This window comes from Saccopteryx bilineata, chromosome 4, assembly GCF_036850765.1.
Source record: "Saccopteryx bilineata isolate mSacBil1 chromosome 4, mSacBil1_pri_phased_curated, whole genome shotgun sequence".
NCBI classification, from domain to species: Eukaryota; Metazoa; Chordata; class Mammalia; order Chiroptera; family Emballonuridae; genus Saccopteryx; species Saccopteryx bilineata.
Window position 1 is genome coordinate 76,118,321 of NC_089493.1, and position 7,314 is coordinate 76,125,634.

The following is a 7,314-nucleotide window of genomic DNA, read 5'->3' on the forward strand; positions in this document are numbered from 1 at the left end:
GTATCTGGGATAAGGAAGGAGATGGGGAACCGAGGAGAATAAGGCTGGTGAGCTAGAAACCTTTGATTCTAGGAAACTCGGATAAGTCAGTGGCTTTGTGAGCACTGAGTGTGACTGGGTTTTGGAGCCCAGTGTGTATTTTTACTTGCCCGCCGGGTGCAAGGTAGGATTAAAGGCTCCTGGCCTTGGCTACTGGCTTTACACACGGCAAACAAAATCCCCCACGGGGCTGCTGAGCGACCCGGAAGTCTTCCCATCTTGCGTCTTCGCCGCTCGGTGGCGGCCAGCTCGGGGCGCACGTACCACTATGGGGTCGTCAAAGAAGCACCGCGGGGAGAAGGAGGCGGCCCGGACGACGGCAGCGGCCAGCACCGGGGGCGCCACCGAGCAGCCGCCGCGACATCGGGAACACCAAAAACACGAGCACCGGAGTGGCGGCGGCGGCCGCAGCAGCAGTGGGGGCGAACGACGGAAGCGAAGCCGGGAACGAGGGACCGAACGCGGGGGCGGGCGGCGCGGGACCCAGACCGAGGTCCGCAGCGGTGCGCACGGACCGGAGCGCAGTCAGGCCGAGCCCTCCGAACGGCGCGTGAAGCGGGAGAAACGCGATGATGGCTACGATGCTGCTGCCAGTTCCAAAACCAGCTCAGGAGATGCCTCGTCGCTTAGCATTGAGAAGACCAACAAACTCCGGGCCAAGTTGGGGCTGAAACCCCTGGAGGGCAAGGCCGTCAGGAAGGAGGCGGGCACCGAGGAGGAGCCTGTGGCAGCCGATGTCATCAACCCCATGGCCTTGCGACAGCGAGAGGAGCTACGAGAAAAGCTGGCGGCTGCCAAAGAAAAGCGCCTCCTCAACCAAAAACTGGGCAAGACCAAGACTCTGGGGGAGGCTGACCCCTGGCTGGATGACACTGCGGCCTGGATCGAGAGGAGCCGGCAGCTGCAGAAGGAGAAGGGCTTGGCAGAGAAGAGGGCCAAGCTGCTGGAGGAGATGGACCAGGAGTCTGGTGTCAGCACTCTGGTGGAGGAGGAGTTCGGGCACAGGCGCCAGGACCGGTACAGCGCTGGGGACCTGCAGGGCCTCACGGTGGAGCATGCCATTGACTCCTCCCGAGAGACCATGATCCTTACCCTCAAGGACAAGGGTGTGCTGCAGGAGGAGGAGGACGTGCTGGTGGACGTGAACCTGGTGGATAAGGAGCGGGCAGAGAAAAACGTGGAGTTGCGGAAGAAAAAGCCTGACTACCTGCCCTATGCAGAGGACGAGAGTGTGGACGACTTGGCACAGCAAAACCCCCGCGCCATCCTGTCAGAGTACGACGAGGAGCTGGAGGGCGAGCGGCCGCACTCCTTCCGTCTGGAGCAGGGTGGCATGGCCGACGGCCTGCGGGAGCGGGAGCTGCAGGAGATCCGGGCCCGGCTGCGGCTGCAGGCACAGTCCCTGAGCACGGTCGGGCCCCGGCTCGCCTCCGAGTACCTCACGCAGGAGGAGATGGTGACCTTTAAAAAGACCAAGCGGAGGGTGAAGAAGGTCCGCAAGAAGGAGAAAGAGGTGGCGGTGTGGGCCGATGACTTGCTGCCTCTTGGGGACCAGACTCAAGATGGGGACTTTGGCTCCAGACTGCGGGGCCGGGGTCGATGCCGAGTGCCCGAAGGAGATGAGGAGGCCCTGGAGGAGGAGGAGGAGCCCGAGGAGCCTGCGCCTCAGCCCCCACAGTCAGATGACACTCGAGTAGAGAACATGGACATCAGTGATGAGGAGGAGGGTGGAGGCCCGCGGCCTGGGGACCTGGCGGTGCTGGAGGAGGACGAGGCGGAGCTGGAGCTGCAGAAGCAGCTGGAGAAGGGGCGTCGGCTGCGGCAGCTGCAGCAGCGGCGAGAAGGTGGTGGAGATCGTGAAGAAGCTGGAGTCCCGCCAGCGGGGCTGGGAGGAGGTCGAGGACCCGGAGCGGAAGGGGACTGTCGTGTTCAATGCTACATCGGAGTTCTGCCGCACCTTGGGGGAATCCCCACCTACGGGCTGGCTGGCAACCGGGAGGAGCGGGAGGAGCTCATGGACTTCGAAGGGGTTGAGGAGCGCTCGGCCAACGGCGGCTCCGAGTCTGACGGGGAGGAGAACATCGGCCGGAGCACAGTCAACCTGGATGAGGAAAAGCAGCATCAGGATTTCTCTGCTTCCTCCACCACCATCCTGGACGAGGAGCCCATCGTGAACAGAGGGCTGGCCGCCGCGCTGCTCCTGAGTCAGAACAAAGGTCTGCTGGAGACGACAGTGCAGAAGGTGGCTCGGGTGAAGGCGCCCAACAAGTCCCTGCCATCAGCGGTGTGCTGCATTGAGGACAAGATGGCCGTCGACAAGGACAGCCGGCGGGAGGAGTACCGCGGCTTCACCCGGGATTTTAAGGAGAAGGACGGCTACAAGCCCGATGTTAAGATCGAGTATGTGGACGAGACAGGTCGGAAACTCACACCCAAGGAGGCTTTTCGGCAGCTGTCCCACCGCTTCCATGGGAAAGGCTCAGGCAAGATGAAGACGGAGCGGCGGATGAAGAAGCTGGACGAGGAGGCGCTTCTGAAGAAGATGAGCTCCAGCGACACGCCCCTGGGCACTGTGGCCTTGCTCCAGGAAAAGCAGAAGGCCCAGAAGACACCGTATATCGTGCTCAGTGGCAGTGGCAAGAGCATGAACGCGACCACCATCACCAAGTGAAGCCAAACTTCCGGTCCTCTCCCCAGCTTTAATGTTAAATAAAGTTCCCTCCTTATTTAAAAAAAAAACAAAAACCCAGCACCAAATGCCAGTCGCCTCTCCCCAATGCAAATTATAAGCGAGCAAACATATATATCATATTTGTAAACTTTGTGTGTGTGTGTGTGTGGCAGAGACAGAGAGAGTCAGAGAGAGGGACAGACAGACCACATTTACAAACTTATTTGACCAACACAGAGCTTCTGGTATTTGCATTCCCATCCTAATCTCTGTGCCATCTGCTCTATGGCGCTGGTCCTTTTAGCCAGCGAAACCTCAGCTAAACCCTCCGCTCCTGATCTTTTCTCCTTGGCCGACCCCCTTGAGGAACTCTCTCCCCGTCCTGCACGACCCCTCCGTCCTATCAGAGCCCTCCTCTCCCTTCGCTGGATCCTGTTTCTCATCTGCCTGCAGATACCAGTCCCTCTCTCTCCTCCCCTTTCAGTGCCCACACCAGATCCCGCTCTGAGCCACAAGAGAGAGACAATCTTCTCTGCCCTTTCTGGGAGGTGGCTGGAGCGGAAGGAATTGTTTGAGTTCATGTTTCTTTTTCCCTCTCTGATCTGTCTGCCTACTCTTCTAATCCTACTGCCTATACCAAAGAATTCCAATATCTCACTCAGACATATGACCTCACTTGGCATGATCTCTATATTATTATGTCTTCTACCCTTACCCCTGACAAACAGGACCAGATCCAGATGTTGGCACGCACTCATGCCGATCAAGTTCACCTCAGAAACGACCAAATGCCAGTTGGGGTACAGACAGTCCCCGACACGGACCCCAATTGGTATTACTAGATGGGACAAACAGGAAGGAGACAACGAGACCAAATGATTGAATGTCTCATAGTTGGCATGCAGAGCGCAGCACAAAAAGTAGTTAACTATGATAAATAAGGGAAATTACTCAAGGACCTGAGGAAAACCTGGCCCTCATTTTGAACCGCCTCACTGATGCTATGGTCCACCATACTTATTTAGACCCTGCCTCCAATGCCAGGGCCACTGTATTAGCTACTCACTTAATTTCCCAATTGGCCCCGGACATTCGGAAGAAACTTAAAAAGGTGGAAGAGGGCCCCCAAACCTCTATCCGAGACCTGAAGAACATGGCATTTAAAGTCTTTAATGGTCAGCAGAGGAAAAGAGGACAGAGGGAAAGGGGATGGTAGGATGGGATAAACCTGAAGGGAAGGGGGAGGGTGCTATGGGGAGGGGGGCAAAGGAGATGTTGAGGGGAATATGGGGGAGGGGAGATGCATTCAGAGCAATACTAGAATCTATGTAAACATAAATTAAAATCAATAAAAATAGCCTGATCTCTGGTGGCACAGTGGATAAAGCGTCGACCTGGGAACACTGAGATCGCTGGTTCAAAACCCTGCACTTGTCTGGTCAAGGCATATATGAGAGTTGATGCTTCCTGCTCCCCCTTTTCTCTCTCTCTCCTCTCTAAAATGAATAAATTAAAAAAATCAATAAAAATAAAGTTTTTAATGGTCGGGAGGAAAAGGCCGAGGCTGCTTGCCAGGCCCGCATTCAGCAAAAGGTAACGCTCCAAACCCAGGCTCTTGTGGTAGCCCTGAGGCTGGCAGATCAACAGGGGCAAGGCATAGGAGGTTCCCAACCCAAGTCCAGGCTGCAAAGAGGAACCCCACCAGGAGCTTTCTTTAAATGTGGCAAAGATGGTCACTGTGCTGGCAGTGCCCCTGCCTGTGGCCACCCACTAAGCCCTGCCCTGACTGGAAGCAGCCCAGTCACTGGCAGAGCGATTGCCCCTTCGGGTAACAGGCTCTTTCTTGGTGTCCCCATGCGAAGGACAAGCCACCCAAATGGGAGGCCAGGCCAGCCAGGCAGGCCCATTGCTTCTCAGTCTCATGGACAACTGATGCAGCCTGAACTTGAAGACCCTCATCACCCTCACCGAACCCAGGATAATGCTGCAGGTAGTGGGTAAGTCCATCTCATTTCTTGTGGACATGAGGGCTACCTTCTCTGTTTTACCATCACACTCTAGACCTCTAGTTCCCTCACAGGTCTTGGTTATGGGAGTTGATGAGACCCCTTCTTTTCCTCTTCACACGCCACTCCTGACATGCTGTTTGGATGGAATCCCCTTTTCGCACTCCGTCTTAGTTATGCCCTCATGCCCTGTACCCCTTCTGGGTTGGGACATTCTACAAAGTCTTGGAGCCACTACTCAGCTGACAACATCTTCCCACCTACTCCTACTACTCCTGGCTGAAGGCTCTCCCACTATTACAGATCACCCTAACCCGATCACACCCCCTATTCTACCAGACATTGTCACCCCCCAAATTTGGGACACCTTGGCCCCAGTGGTAGTGACCTACCACCCACCTGTACACATCCACTTGAAGAATCCCACCCCATTCCCATCTAGACTCCAATTCCCCATTTTGGCGAATCATCAACAGGGCATTAAACCCATAATTACCTGCCTCTTAAATCAAGGCTTACTCATCCCCATGGACTCTCCCTGCAATACCCCCATCTGTCCTGTTCGAAAACTTTCAGGAGCTTATTGCCTCGTACAAGACTTACGCCTAATCAACGAGGCAGTAGTTCCCCTCCATCCAGTAGTCCCTAATCTTTACACATTACTGTCACACATTCCATCAGACACCACTCATTCATAGTCCTAGACCTCAAGGATGCCTTCTTTACCATTCCTGTACACCCTGTCTCTTACTTTCTGTTTGCCTTTACTTGGACTGACCCAAACACTAACGCAGCCCAACAGCTTACGTGGACTGTCTTTCCCCAGGGGTTCAAAGACAGCCCACACCTGTTTGGGCAGGTGCTAGGTCAGGATCTAGCTGCATGCGATCTCGAGACAAGTACCCTCTTACAATATGTAAATAACCTACTCCTCTGCAGCCCCTCCCTGTCTGCCTCAAGGAAACACACTGCCACCCTTCTTAACTTCCTCACTGTGAAGGGGTATTGTGTCTCCACTACTAAAGTTCAACTTCACTCTCAGTCTGTGGTCTATCTGGGCATTGCCTTAACCCCCACCACCTGAGGTCTCACTCTAGATCGAACTCAGACCCTCCACAGTCTCCAACCACCTACCACCCACCGCTGATCAGATTCTTTCTTTCCTCAGTCTAATAGGCTTCTTTCAACACTGGATTCCCAATTTTGCTCTTAGCCAAACCCCTCTATGAGGCTGCAAAAGAGACTCCCATGGGACCTCTCACATCCCCCAACACTATTAAAAGAGCTTTCTCTACCCTTCAAAATGCCCTTGGAGGCCCCAGCGAGATTGGCCGTGTAAGACCCCTCCTCACGGAGTGGGCTGCAGCAGACGTTGGTAGCTGGCCAGCCTCCGGCAGTTGCCGTTTGGAAACTGAATTTGGCTAATTTGAAACATTTGGAGTCTCAAGACTGTTTGGTAAGGAAGCTTTTGGTAAATAAGCTTCCTCTTTGAATATTTGGAAACAAAGCTCTGGTTAGAAAAGGGTGTAGTGGAGCAGGCGGGACGCCACCTGATTTCTCCCCATCCGGTTGGTCGGGGAACGCAGGACGCTGCCTTCTTCCTTTGGTTTTGGTTTGGTAAGGAAGCTTCCTCTTTAAATATTTGGAAACAGAGCTCTGGTTAGAAAAGGGTGTAATAAAGCAGGCGAGAGGCCACCTGATTTCTCCCCACCTGGTCAGTCGGGGAACGCAGGACGCTGCCTTCTCCCTTTGGTTTTGGTTTAGAAGTTTTTTTGTTTTGTGTGCATATTTGGTTTGTTTGTCTGCTACTAGAATGGCCAAGTTAAGAGCAGACTGGCCAAACCAGAAAGAAATTAGTCCGTAAACCTTGTAGTACGAAGGGCACACTATCAGCGTGCCAGCACATACTAGGGAGGACCCCTGACCTAATTAGCTTATAGCTACAGCTAAAGTAAAAAATTCTCATTAGCCCCAGCCTTATACCATTCTCGCCACTGATGAAGAATCAAAGATTTTATTTATGCCCAGAAAATATGGGGGAATGTTAGATTCAGGAAGTACTGACATGCTGGGGCTGCCAAGAGTGTACAAGGTCCCTGTGACGCCGAGAACAAAGAGTTCAGCAACATCCTGCATTAAGTCAGAGACCCTTATCAGAAGTTTATGTTTGAAATTCTCCACTGAGTAATACCCCCCCCCCCTGTAACTGCGCACGACCTCCCTAGCCAATAACTAACAGCCACATCAGCTTCTGTATGATGCTTGCTCATCCTAGACAGCCACCCTATAAAAAGGAGCCATTTTAGAAGCTCAGAGCTGCAGTCCCTGTGCAGGTTTGGGGGGGCTGCAGTCCCTGCACAGTTTATTGGCTGCAGTGCTCCAGTCTCTTCGGAGATGTGGGTTGCCTGCAGTCCCTGCACAGGTTTGGGGGGCTGCAGTGTTCCCCTGTGTGGGTTACCTGCATCCCTGTGCAGGTTTGGGGGGCTGCAGTGTTCCCCTGTGTGGGTTACCTGCAGTCCCTGCGCAGGTTTGGGGGGCTGCAGTGCTCCTTTGCATGGGTTACCTGCAGTCCCTGCGCAGGTTTGGGGGGCTGCAGTG

The 7,314-nt window shown here is 54.3% G+C and overlaps 1 pseudogene; it reads left to right on the forward strand.

Moving 5' to 3' along the window:
• The first annotated feature begins 307 nt into the window (after positions 1-307).
• Positions 308-2,710, forward strand: LOC136334220 (U4/U6.U5 tri-snRNP-associated protein 1 pseudogene; annotated as a pseudogene).
• The last annotated feature ends 4,604 nt before the right edge of the window (positions 2,711-7,314 follow it).